The 12,171-nt window shown below is 43.5% G+C and overlaps 12 non-coding genes across 12 annotated transcripts; 9 read left to right on the top strand and 3 right to left on the bottom strand.

Annotated features, from left to right (window-relative positions):
• Positions 1 to 838: 838 nt before the first annotated feature.
• Positions 839 to 933, bottom strand: TRNAI-UAU (transfer RNA isoleucine (anticodon UAU)). The gene is made up of 2 exons: positions 896 to 933; positions 839 to 874 (listed from the first exon to the last, which is right to left on the bottom strand). It is a non-coding gene; the product is annotated as a tRNA-Ile (tRNA).
• Positions 934 to 1,955: 1,022 nt separating this feature from the next.
• Positions 1,956 to 2,027, top strand: TRNAT-UGU (transfer RNA threonine (anticodon UGU)). The gene has a single exon. It is a non-coding gene; the product is annotated as a tRNA-Thr (tRNA).
• A 687-nt stretch (positions 2,028 to 2,714) lies between these two features.
• On the top strand, positions 2,715 to 2,796 carry TRNAS-GCU (transfer RNA serine (anticodon GCU)). The gene has a single exon. It is a non-coding gene; the product is annotated as a tRNA-Ser (tRNA).
• A 546-nt stretch (positions 2,797 to 3,342) lies between these two features.
• TRNAT-CGU (transfer RNA threonine (anticodon CGU)) lies at positions 3,343 to 3,414 on the top strand. Its single transcript has one exon. It is a non-coding gene; the product is annotated as a tRNA-Thr (tRNA).
• Positions 3,415 to 4,902: 1,488 nt separating this feature from the next.
• TRNAI-UAU (transfer RNA isoleucine (anticodon UAU)) lies at positions 4,903 to 4,997 on the bottom strand. Its single transcript has 2 exons — positions 4,960 to 4,997; positions 4,903 to 4,938 (listed from the first exon to the last, which is right to left on the bottom strand). It is a non-coding gene; the product is annotated as a tRNA-Ile (tRNA).
• A 1,022-nt stretch (positions 4,998 to 6,019) lies between these two features.
• TRNAT-UGU (transfer RNA threonine (anticodon UGU)) lies at positions 6,020 to 6,091 on the top strand. Its single transcript has one exon. It is a non-coding gene; the product is annotated as a tRNA-Thr (tRNA).
• Positions 6,092 to 6,778: 687 nt separating this feature from the next.
• On the top strand, positions 6,779 to 6,860 carry TRNAS-GCU (transfer RNA serine (anticodon GCU)). Its single transcript has one exon. It is a non-coding gene; the product is annotated as a tRNA-Ser (tRNA).
• Positions 6,861 to 7,406: 546 nt separating this feature from the next.
• On the top strand, positions 7,407 to 7,478 carry TRNAT-CGU (transfer RNA threonine (anticodon CGU)). The gene has a single exon. It is a non-coding gene; the product is annotated as a tRNA-Thr (tRNA).
• A 1,488-nt stretch (positions 7,479 to 8,966) lies between these two features.
• Positions 8,967 to 9,061, bottom strand: TRNAI-UAU (transfer RNA isoleucine (anticodon UAU)). Its single transcript has 2 exons — positions 9,024 to 9,061; positions 8,967 to 9,002 (listed from the first exon to the last, which is right to left on the bottom strand). It is a non-coding gene; the product is annotated as a tRNA-Ile (tRNA).
• Positions 9,062 to 10,083: 1,022 nt separating this feature from the next.
• On the top strand, positions 10,084 to 10,155 carry TRNAT-UGU (transfer RNA threonine (anticodon UGU)). Its single transcript has one exon. It is a non-coding gene; the product is annotated as a tRNA-Thr (tRNA).
• Positions 10,156 to 10,842: 687 nt separating this feature from the next.
• TRNAS-GCU (transfer RNA serine (anticodon GCU)) lies at positions 10,843 to 10,924 on the top strand. The gene has a single exon. It is a non-coding gene; the product is annotated as a tRNA-Ser (tRNA).
• Positions 10,925 to 11,470: 546 nt separating this feature from the next.
• On the top strand, positions 11,471 to 11,542 carry TRNAT-CGU (transfer RNA threonine (anticodon CGU)). Its single transcript has one exon. It is a non-coding gene; the product is annotated as a tRNA-Thr (tRNA).
• The last annotated feature ends 629 nt before the right edge of the window (positions 11,543 to 12,171 follow it).

Below are 12,171 nucleotides of genomic sequence, written 5' to 3'. Positions count from 1 at the left end.
TCTGCTACCCTGACCGCATTCACACATCATTGGCTATTAGTATGCAGCTTGTGGGCGCTGTCAATGGGATATAAGCACCATTCCCCATGTCTGCAATAGCTAGACCAGATTCTGAGGTATGATGAGCAGGGGTCCAGGCACTTCGCCTGACGAACGCCGGGCTTAGCCCTGCCGGGCCTAGCCCTGAGGGGCCTAACTGGGCATGGCCCTGTGTAAGGTAGGGTGAGCAGGGGACCACTTGCAACTAACCTTCGGCACCAATCAGGCATGGAGAGGTCTGTGCAAATGCCCAGCCCTTTAGCAATCTCGATCTGCAAAACCTTCAACTCCTAATTCTCATGGCTCCCAGAAGCCCTAGCCCATATGCAAATGAGGCGAGTTCCTATCAGCATCCTTGTTCTGCTTGATTTTATCAAAGTGACTGCCTGATTAGTGAAAGGGTATTTATTCTCAGAGGTTTGCTTCAAAGGCGATAATGCAGTAAATAGACAACATTATTCTTTGTAAGTTGATATTGTCTCCTGGATCCTACTCCAGTAACCCTTTTTCTACCTTTACAAATGTCTTCCGTAAGTGGTGCTCAGCAGAAAATGGAGTATAATAACAGTTGACATTTTTTATTTTCTGTTCTATTTTCAAAAACCCTCCGTAGCTGTATTTAAAGCGCAAACACCCCATAAATAACTTGCAATGAGTATTCCATGTCTAAAAGGCAGAGGAGCTGTCATACAACATTAACTGACAATCAAGGAAACCTTGAGGTGAACCAAAAAATGTCCAGAACATTTATTGGTTCAATAATTCAGTTTTGAGGTGAATTAGTAAAAAGTTCCAAAGTTGCTCCAGGTGAGGCTTGAACTCACAACCTCGGCATTGCTCACTGCATGTACTGCTGTATAAGTACCGCGCGCTAACCGATTGCGCCACTGGAGCTGCTGTGTTTTGGTTTTCGACATGAAACTACACCCACAAACACACACACAAGTGTACAAAAGCACCCACAAGCTCTGGCATTGTCTTTTTAGCTGACACCAAATTATGGGTGCCTTGTAGTGCCCATATTGTGCCACTGGAGCTTACCTTTTAGCCTGATATACACTTTGCCACTGATGTTCAGCCAATGGTGCAGTCAAATGTCCCTTCTACATTTTTGTCATGCTGCAGGCAGTGCCACTGGAGCCAGCATGATGCTCTTCCTCATATTCAACACGTGTCAATTGAAACACCTCCCAATGTCATCTTGGCGATGCCTATAAACACCCCAGGACTTTGATGAATTTTTCTCAACAGCAAGTGAGGCAGTTTTCCTGCAAACGGCTGGATGTACCTCAACAAGGAACGCATTGTGGTTCTATTTTGAAGATGTTTGTGTTATTACCTGTAAAGACTTGAATGCCTAACATAATCCCTGTAGACGAGGTGGCCGAGTGGTTAAGGCGATGGACTGCTAATCTGCTGTACACGCGTGGTTTCGAATCCCACCTTTGTCGATTTTAACTTTTGAAATCTTTTTTAAACATCTGCATTGCTCTAAGCACCATTGCCATTGGCTTTCAAAGAACATACAGACAAAAGTGAAAATATGCATGTTAGTTGATTAAGAAGGACACAAACAAGGTTGTCGTGTTACTGGCAGGAATGCAATCTGCTGTGCTTGACTACCCTTTGAGCCAGAATCCGGATAGAAATTTAAAAAAGCAAAGGTAATATCCATATTGTCTCTCTGCTGCCATGTACATGTTTTTTTCAACTTTCACGCATCACATCTCCTCATTAGTCACCCTAAAATTGCACGGAATACGCACAAATTAGCTGCTCCTCAAAAAATCGGCCAGAAAAAAACAGGTCAAATCACAATCATATACATACATTCTCACACACCCTTCAAATATGTCTACCCAGTAAACATCATGTTGTGTGCTCGTTGTGTTGCTGTTATGCGTTGTAACCTGAGGGGCTCTGTAGCTCAGTGGCAGAGCACTGGTCTTGTACACCAGGGGTCGTGAGTTCGATCCTCATCAGGGCCTCCAAATGGTAATTTTCTTGAACATTGTTGAATAGGAACTGATATTGCACATTGTACCTGTGCAACCTTTTACCAATGGATTCGGGCCTATAACAAAGCCACAAGCGCAAGGTGTCTGAATAGTCTGTGGGGAAGGTCGGCTTTCTGGACCTAATTTCTTCAAGAAAAAGACCTTGATAATTTTGTGATGACAGATGCAGATGATCACGGTGAAGCCCTTACTCTATTGAACAGTACAGCGGTTCTGGGTTGCACGCCTTTCTCTATTTTCAGGGACGTTGATGTGGCAAAATTTAATTGGAAAAGGGTTATTGCCATCACTCACTATTTAAATTCAATGACATCACAGGAAGCAGCAGCATCTGAACTTTGATCTTGGCTGGAAACGTTGAATGATGCCAAACACTGGGAAACTGGAGCTTGCGTTATGCTGGTTTTACTACTAATGGTGTGCCATACGGAAGCTCAAGCACCTTCCTCTGGATTAGTGTTGTGAACCCTCCAGGAGCTCTAGTTATATTTTTCTGAACTTCAACTTGATGTGTTTATCTATCAATGGCCGGGTAAGGAAGAACGAGTCAACGATCTTGTTTCTATTATGACAAACATGATCTATTTTTCACTGACTTTGCACCACCATTGTTTTATCTCTTCTTTAAGCATGGGATTCGAGCACCGTTCCCAAACAGACGAGGTGGCCGAGTGGTTAAGGCGATGGACTGCTAATCCATTGTGCTCTGCACGCGTGGGTTCGAATCCCACCTTCGTCGTATTTTTTCTTTATAGTCTGCATTTAAACATAGACCAAAGTCTTTCAACCTCCCTGTGAAAGACAGGAATGAGTACAGATATGGAAATAGAGATGTAAAAATAAGTTCATTGGTGCAGGCGGAGAATGAAATTAGTCAAAGACTTTCCTCGTAGGTTTCCATTCTTTACTATTATAGGAGCCAAAATCAGCGCAGTTAGTAAACTCCCAAGCTTACATCCCAAATTCTTTTTTCTTTTAGTTGTCTGCCTTTTACATGTTCCTTTTGCCATCATTCTGACCTGCTATCTAAACTCATGAACCTGTTCAGCATCCTACTCAATACATACATACCCGTAAAAGTACATACTCAAACGCATACCGACAATGTATCACCAACATAAGCACACACGCTTTCGCAAATCAGATGTATGATGACGTACTGAACACATGCAGAGATATACAGCCATTTTTACACAACCAGAAATTCATATACCTGGAGATCTACCTAGGTAAAAACCATGGTTTCTTTGCACTTTCTGTTGTTGGCTGTGAGCAAGCAGCAGGTGGCCTTGTAGCTCAGTGGCAGAGCACTGGTCTCGTAAACCAGGGGTCATGAGTTCAAACCTCATCAGGGCCTCGGGCGGATTATTTTCAAAAAGCACGGGGAAGAGAAGCCAGAGTTGCACCATCTACAGAGAACCTTTTATGACGGGATGCATCCTCATAATTGAAGTCTTCCACAGAAGGAGTGAAATAGAGTTCGAGAGGAAGGCCTAATGTTTTCAGGCAAAGACTGACAAAAACCTTGCAATGTCGCATGTAGCTGCTTTGGTGAAAAGACTGTTCAAGTTCACAATGCAACGGAGGGGTGTTCCCCATCTCCATACAATCATCTCTTTGATAATGTAAACGTGCCAGGCGTGTTGAAAGACAAAGACAGACACAACCGCACATACCAGTTGAAGAAAGACAGCCAGCAAACACATTTGTATAGAGGTAAGCAAGCCTCAATTAGAGATGTGAGTCCCTCCGTTTCTGCGGGAGTCCACAAGTTTAATAAAAAATGAACACATATCTTTCATGTTCTAATGATTACCAATCTTTCTGATTAGCTCTGCATAGCTCCAATGGCTATGTGTGTGTGTGTGTGTGTATGTGCCCGTGTGTGTAGGGGAAGGGGTCGGTAGATGTGTTCACGCAGAGCAAGTTGCATACATCGCCAACAGCCATTCTCTCCTGCTCCTGTGCATCCAGTTCGGAAGCGAACCCACCCAATTGTTCTATATGTCTGCTACCCTGACCGCATTCACACATCATTGGCTATTAGTATGCAGCTTGTGGGCGCTGTCAATGGGATATAAGCACCATTCCCCATGTCTGCAATAGCTAGACCAGATTCTGAGGTATGATGAGCAGGGGTCCAGGCACTTCGCCTGACGAACGCCGGGCTTAGCCCTGCCGGGCCTAGCCCTGAGGGGCCTAACTGGGCATGGCCCTGTGTAAGGTAGGGTGAGCAGGGGACCACTTGCAACTAACCTTCGGCACCAATCAGGCATGGAGAGGTCTGTGCAAATGCCCAGCCCTTTAGCAATCTCGATCTGCAAAACCTTCAACTCCTAATTCTCATGGCTCCCAGAAGCCCTAGCCCATATGCAAATGAGGCGAGTTCCTATCAGCATCCTTGTTCTGCTTGATTTTATCAAAGTGACTGCCTGATTAGTGAAAGGGTATTTATTCTCAGAGGTTTGCTTCAAAGGCGATAATGCAGTAAATAGACAACATTATTCTTTGTAAGTTGATATTGTCTCCTGGATCCTACTCCAGTAACCCTTTTTCTACCTTTACAAATGTCTTCCGTAAGTGGTGCTCAGCAGAAAATGGAGTATAATAACAGTTGACATTTTTTATTTTCTGTTCTATTTTCAAAAACCCTCCGTAGCTGTATTTAAAGCGCAAACACCCCATAAATAACTTGCAATGAGTATTCCATGTCTAAAAGGCAGAGGAGCTGTCATACAACATTAACTGACAATCAAGGAAACCTTGAGGTGAACCAAAAAATGTCCAGAACATTTATTGGTTCAATAATTCAGTTTTGAGGTGAATTAGTAAAAAGTTCCAAAGTTGCTCCAGGTGAGGCTTGAACTCACAACCTCGGCATTGCTCACTGCATGTACTGCTGTATAAGTACCGCGCGCTAACCGATTGCGCCACTGGAGCTGCTGTGTTTTGGTTTTCGACATGAAACTACACCCACAAACACACACACAAGTGTACAAAAGCACCCACAAGCTCTGGCATTGTCTTTTTAGCTGACACCAAATTATGGGTGCCTTGTAGTGCCCATATTGTGCCACTGGAGCTTACCTTTTAGCCTGATATACACTTTGCCACTGATGTTCAGCCAATGGTGCAGTCAAATGTTCCTTCTACATTTTTGTCATGCTGCAGGCAGTGCCACTGGAGCCAGCATGATGCTCTTCCTCATATTCAACACGTGTCAATTGAAACACCTCCCAATGTCATCTTGGCGATGCCTATAAACACCCCAGGACTTTGATGAATTTTTCTCAACAGCAAGTGAGGCAGTTTTCCTGCAAACGGCTGGATGTACCTCAACAAGGAACGCATTGTGGTTCTATTTTGAAGATGTTTGTGTTATTACCTGTAAAGACTTGAATGCCTAACATAATCCCTGTAGACGAGGTGGCCGAGTGGTTAAGGCGATGGACTGCTAATCTGCTGTACACGCGTGGTTTCGAATCCCACCTTTGTCGATTTTAACTTTTGAAATCTTTTTTAAACATCTGCATTGCTCTAAGCACCATTGCCATTGGCTTTCAAAGAACATACAGACAAAAGTGAAAATATGCATGTTAGTTGATTAAGAAGGACACAAACAAGGTTGTCGTGTTACTGGCAGGAATGCAATCTGCTGTGCTTGACTACCCTTTGAGCCAGAATCCGGATAGAAATTTAAAAAAGCAAAGGTAATATCCATATTGTCTCTCTGCTGCCATGTACATGTTTTTTTCAACTTTCACGCATCACATCTCCTCATTAGTCACCCTAAAATTGCACGGAATACGCACAAATTAGCTGCTCCTCAAAAAATCGGCCAGAAAAAAACAGGTCAAATCACAATCATATACATACATTCTCACACACCCTTCAAATATGTCTACCCAGTAAACATCATGTTGTGTGCTCGTTGTGTTGCTGTTATGCGTCGTAACCTGAGGGGCTCTGTAGCTCAGTGGCAGAGCACTGGTCTTGTAAACCAGGGGTCGTGAGTTCGATCCTCATCAGGGCCTCCAAATGGTAATTTTCTTGAACATTGTTGAATAGGAACTGATATTGCACATTGTACCTGTGCAACCTTTTACCAATGGATTCGGGCCTATAACAAAGCCACAAGCGCAAGGTGTCTGAATAGTCTGTGGGGAAGGTCGGCTTTCTGGACCTAATTTCTTCAAGAAAAAGACCTTGATAATTTTGTGATGACAGATGCAGATGATCACGGTGAAGCCCTTACTCTATTGAACAGTACAGCGGTTCTGGGTTGCACGCCTTTCTCTATTTTCAGGGACGTTGATGTGGCAAAATTTAATTGGAAAAGGGTTATTGCCATCACTCACTATTTAAATTCAATGACATCACAGGAAGCAGCAGCATCTGAACTTTGATCTTGGCTGGAAACGTTGAATGATGCCAAACACTGGGAAACTGGAGCTTGCGTTATGCTGGTTTTACTACTAATGGTGTGCCATACGGAAGCTCAAGCACCTTCCTCTGGATTAGTGTTGTGAACCCTCCAGGAGCTCTAGTTATATTTTTCTGAACTTCAACTTGATGTGTTTATCTATCAATGGCCGGGTAAGGAAGAACGAGTCAACGATCTTGTTTCTATTATGACAAACATGATCTATTTTTCACTGACTTTGCACCACCATTGTTTTATCTCTTCTTTAAGCATGGGATTCGAGCACCGTTCCCAAACAGACGAGGTGGCCGAGTGGTTAAGGCGATGGACTGCTAATCCATTGTGCTCTGCACGCGTGGGTTCGAATCCCACCTTCGTCGTATTTTTTCTTTATAGTCTGCATTTAAACATAGACCAAAGTCTTTCAACCTCCCTGTGAAAGACAGGAATGAGTACAGATATGGAAATAGAGATGTAAAAATAAGTTCATTGGTGCAGGCGGAGAATGAAATTAGTCAAAGACTTTCCTCGTAGGTTTCCATTCTTTACTATTATAGGAGCCAAAATCAGCGCAGTTAGTAAACTCCCAAGCTTACATCCCAAATTCTTTTTTCTTTTAGTTGTCTGCCTTTTACATGTTCCTTTTGCCATCGTTCTGACCTGCTATCTAAACTCATGAACCTGTTCAGCATCCTACTCAATACATACATACCCGTAAAAGTACATACTCAAACGCATACCGACAATGTATCACCAACATAAGCACACACGCTTTCGCAAATCAGATGTATGATGACGTACTGAACACATGCAGAGATATACAGCCATTTTTACACAACCAGAAATTCATATACCTGGAGATCTACCTAGGTAAAAACCATGGTTTCTTTGCACTTTCTGTTGTTGGCTGTGAGCAAGCAGCAGGTGGCCTTGTAGCTCAGTGGCAGAGCACTGGTCTCGTAAACCAGGGGTCATGAGTTCAAACCTCATCAGGGCCTCGGGCGGATTATTTTCAAAAAGCACGGGGAAGAGAAGCCAGAGTTGCACCATCTACAGAGAACCTTTTATGACGGGATGCATCCTCATAATTGAAGTCTTCCACAGAAGGAGTGAAATAGAGTTCGAGAGGAAGGCCTAATGTTTTCAGGCAAAGACTGACAAAAACCTTGCAATGTCGCATGTAGCTGCTTTGGTGAAAAGACTGTTCAAGTTCACAATGCAACGGAGGGGTGTTCCCCATCTCCATACAATCATCTCTTTGATAATGTAAACGTGCCAGGCGTGTTGAAAGACAAAGACAGACACAACCGCACATACCAGTTGAAGAAAGACAGCCAGCAAACACATTTGTATAGAGGTAAGCAAGCCTCAATTAGAGATGTGAGTCCCTCCGTTTCTGCGGGAGTCCACAAGTTTAATAAAAAATGAACACATATCTTTCATGTTCTAATGATTACCAATCTTTCTGATTAGCTCTGCATAGCTCCAATGGCTATGTGTGTGTGTGTGTGTGTATGTGCCCGTGTGTGTAGGGGAAGGGGTCGGTAGATGTGTTCACGCAGAGCAAGTTGCATACATCGCCAACAGCCATTCTCTCCTGCTCCTGTGCATCCAGTTCGGAAGCGAACCCACCCAATTGTTCTATATGTCTGCTACCCTGACCGCATTCACACATCATTGGCTATTAGTATGCAGCTTGTGGGCGCTGTCAATGGGATATAAGCACCATTCCCCATGTCTGCAATAGCTAGACCAGATTCTGAGGTATGATGAGCAGGGGTCCAGGCACTTCGCCTGACGAACGCCGGGCTTAGCCCTGCCGGGCCTAGCCCTGAGGGGCCTAACTGGGCATGGCCCTGTGTAAGGTAGGGTGAGCAGGGGACCACTTGCAACTAACCTTCGGCACCAATCAGGCATGGAGAGGTCTGTGCAAATGCCCAGCCCTTTAGCAATCTCGATCTGCAAAACCTTCAACTCCTAATTCTCATGGCTCCCAGAAGCCCTAGCCCATATGCAAATGAGGCGAGTTCCTATCAGCATCCTTGTTCTGCTTGATTTTATCAAAGTGACTGCCTGATTAGTGAAAGGGTATTTATTCTCAGAGGTTTGCTTCAAAGGCGATAATGCAGTAAATAGACAACATTATTCTTTGTAAGTTGATATTGTCTCCTGGATCCTACTCCAGTAACCCTTTTTCTACCTTTACAAATGTCTTCCGTAAGTGGTGCTCAGCAGAAAATGGAGTATAATAACAGTTGACATTTTTTATTTTCTGTTCTATTTTCAAAAACCCTCCGTAGCTGTATTTAAAGCGCAAACACCCCATAAATAACTTGCAATGAGTATTCCATGTCTAAAAGGCAGAGGAGCTGTCATACAACATTAACTGACAATCAAGGAAACCTTGAGGTGAACCAAAAAATGTCCAGAACATTTATTGGTTCAATAATTCAGTTTTGAGGTGAATTAGTAAAAAGTTCCAAAGTTGCTCCAGGTGAGGCTTGAACTCACAACCTCGGCATTGCTCACTGCATGTACTGCTGTATAAGTACCGCGCGCTAACCGATTGCGCCACTGGAGCTGCTGTGTTTTGGTTTTCGACATGAAACTACACCCACAAACACACACACAAGTGTACAAAAGCACCCACAAGCTCTGGCATTGTCTTTTTAGCTGACACCAAATTATGGGTGCCTTGTAGTGCCCATATTGTGCCACTGGAGCTTACCTTTTAGCCTGATATACACTTTGCCACTGATGTTCAGCCAATGGTGCAGTCAAATGTTCCTTCTACATTTTTGTCATGCTGCAGGCAGTGCCACTGGAGCCAGCATGATGCTCTTCCTCATATTCAACACGTGTCAATTGAAACACCTCCCAATGTCATCTTGGCGATGCCTATAAACACCCCAGGACTTTGATGAATTTTTCTCAACAGCAAGTGAGGCAGTTTTCCTGCAAACGGCTGGATGTACCTCAACAAGGAACGCATTGTGGTTCTATTTTGAAGATGTTTGTGTTATTACCTGTAAAGACTTGAATGCCTAACATAATCCCTGTAGACGAGGTGGCCGAGTGGTTAAGGCGATGGACTGCTAATCTGCTGTACACGCGTGGTTTCGAATCCCACCTTTGTCGATTTTAACTTTTGAAATCTTTTTTAAACATCTGCATTGCTCTAAGCACCATTGCCATTGGCTTTCAAAGAACATACAGACAAAAGTGAAAATATGCATGTTAGTTGATTAAGAAGGACACAAACAAGGTTGTCGTGTTACTGGCAGGAATGCAATCTGCTGTGCTTGACTACCCTTTGAGCCAGAATCCGGATAGAAATTTAAAAAAGCAAAGGTAATATCCATATTGTCTCTCTGCTGCCATGTACATGTTTTTTTCAACTTTCACGCATCACATCTCCTCATTAGTCACCCTAAAATTGCACGGAATACGCACAAATTAGCTGCTCCTCAAAAAATCGGCCAGAAAAAAACAGGTCAAATCACAATCATATACATACATTCTCACACACCCTTCAAATATGTCTACCCAGTAAACATCATGTTGTGTGCTCGTTGTGTTGCTGTTATGCGTCGTAACCTGAGGGGCTCTGTAGCTCAGTGGCAGAGCACTGGTCTTGTAAACCAGGGGTCGTGAGTTCGATCCTCATCAGGGCCTCCAAATGGTAATTTTCTTGAACATTGTTGAATAGGAACTGATATTGCACATTGTACCTGTGCAACCTTTTACCAATGGATTCGGGCCTATAACAAAGCCACAAGCGCAAGGTGTCTGAATAGTCTGTGGGGAAGGTCGGCTTTCTGGACCTAATTTCTTCAAGAAAAAGACCTTGATAATTTTGTGATGACAGATGCAGATGATCACGGTGAAGCCCTTACTCTATTGAACAGTACAGCGGTTCTGGGTTGCACGCCTTTCTCTATTTTCAGGGACGTTGATGTGGCAAAATTTAATTGGAAAAGGGTTATTGCCATCACTCACTATTTAAATTCAATGACATCACAGGAAGCAGCAGCATCTGAACTTTGATCTTGGCTGGAAACGTTGAATGATGCCAAACACTGGGAAACTGGAGCTTGCGTTATGCTGGTTTTACTACTAATGGTGTGCCATACGGAAGCTCAAGCACCTTCCTCTGGATTAGTGTTGTGAACCCTCCAGGAGCTCTAGTTATATTTTTCTGAACTTCAACTTGATGTGTTTATCTATCAATGGCCGGGTAAGGAAGAACGAGTCAACGATCTTGTTTCTATTATGACAAACATGATCTATTTTTCACTGACTTTGCACCACCATTGTTTTATCTCTTCTTTAAGCATGGGATTCGAGCACCGTTCCCAAACAGACGAGGTGGCCGAGTGGTTAAGGCAATGGACTGCTAATCCATTGTGCTCTGCACGCGTGGGTTCGAATCCCACCTTCGTCGTATTTTTTCTTTATAGTCTGCATTTAAACATAGACCAAAGTCTTTCAACCTCCCTGTGAAAGACAGGAATGAGTACAGATATGGAAATAGAGATGTAAAAATAAGTTCATTGGTGCAGGCGGAGAATGAAATTAGTCAAAGACTTTCCTCGTAGGTTTCCATTCTTTACTATTATAGGAGCCAAAATCAGCGCAGTTAGTAAACTCCCAAGCTTACATCCCAAATTCTTTTTTCTTTTAGTTGTCTGCCTTTTACATGTTCCTTTTGCCATCGTTCTGACCTGCTATCTAAACTCATGAACCTGTTCAGCATCCTACTCAATACATACATACCCGTAAAAGTACATACTCAAACGCATACCGACAATGTATCACCAACATAAGCACACACGCTTTCGCAAATCAGATGTATGATGACGTACTGAACACATGCAGAGATATACAGCCATTTTTACACAACCAGAAATTCATATACCTGGAGATCTACCTAGGTAAAAACCATGGTTTCTTTGCACTTTCTGTTGTTGGCTGTGAGCAAGCAGCAGGTGGCCTTGTAGCTCAGTGGCAGAGCACTGGTCTCGTAAACCAGGGGTCATGAGTTCAAACCTCATCAGGGCCTCGGGCGGATTATTTTCAAAAAGCACGGGGAAGAGAAGCCAGAGTTGCACCATCTACAGAGAACCTTTTATGACGGGATGCATCCTCATAATTGAAGTCTTCCACAGAAGGAGTGAAATAGAGTTCGAGAGGAAGGCCTAATGTTTTCAGGCAAAGACTGACAAAAACCTTGCAATGTCGCATGTAGCTGCTTTGGTGAAAAGACTGTTCAAGTTCACAATGCAACGGAGGGGTGTTCCCCACCTCCATACAATCATCTCTTTGATAATGTAAACGTGCCAGGCGTGTTGAAAGACAAAGACAGACACAACCGCACATACCAGTTGAAGAAAGACAGCCAGCAAACACATTTGTATAGAGGTAAGCAAGCCTCAATTAGAGATGTGAGTCCCTCCGTTTCTGCAGGAGTCCACAAGTTTAATAAAAAATGAACACATATCTTTCATGTTCTAATGATTACCAATCTTTCTGATTAGCTCTGCATAGCTCCAATGGCTATGTGTGTGTGTGTGTGTGTATGTGCCCGTGTGTGTAGGGGAAGGGGTCGGTAGATGTGTTCACGCAGAGCAAATTGCATACATCGCCAACAGCCATTCTCTCCTGCTCCTGTGCATCCAGTTCGGAAGCGAA

This window comes from Ambystoma mexicanum, unplaced genomic scaffold, assembly GCF_040938575.1.
Source record: "Ambystoma mexicanum isolate Mex_15411 unplaced genomic scaffold, UKY_AmexF1_1 Mex_scaf46, whole genome shotgun sequence".
NCBI classification, from domain to species: domain Eukaryota; kingdom Metazoa; phylum Chordata; class Amphibia; order Caudata; family Ambystomatidae; genus Ambystoma; species Ambystoma mexicanum.
Note: the sequence above shows the minus strand (reverse complement) of the source record. Positions and strands in the feature narration are given on the sequence as shown.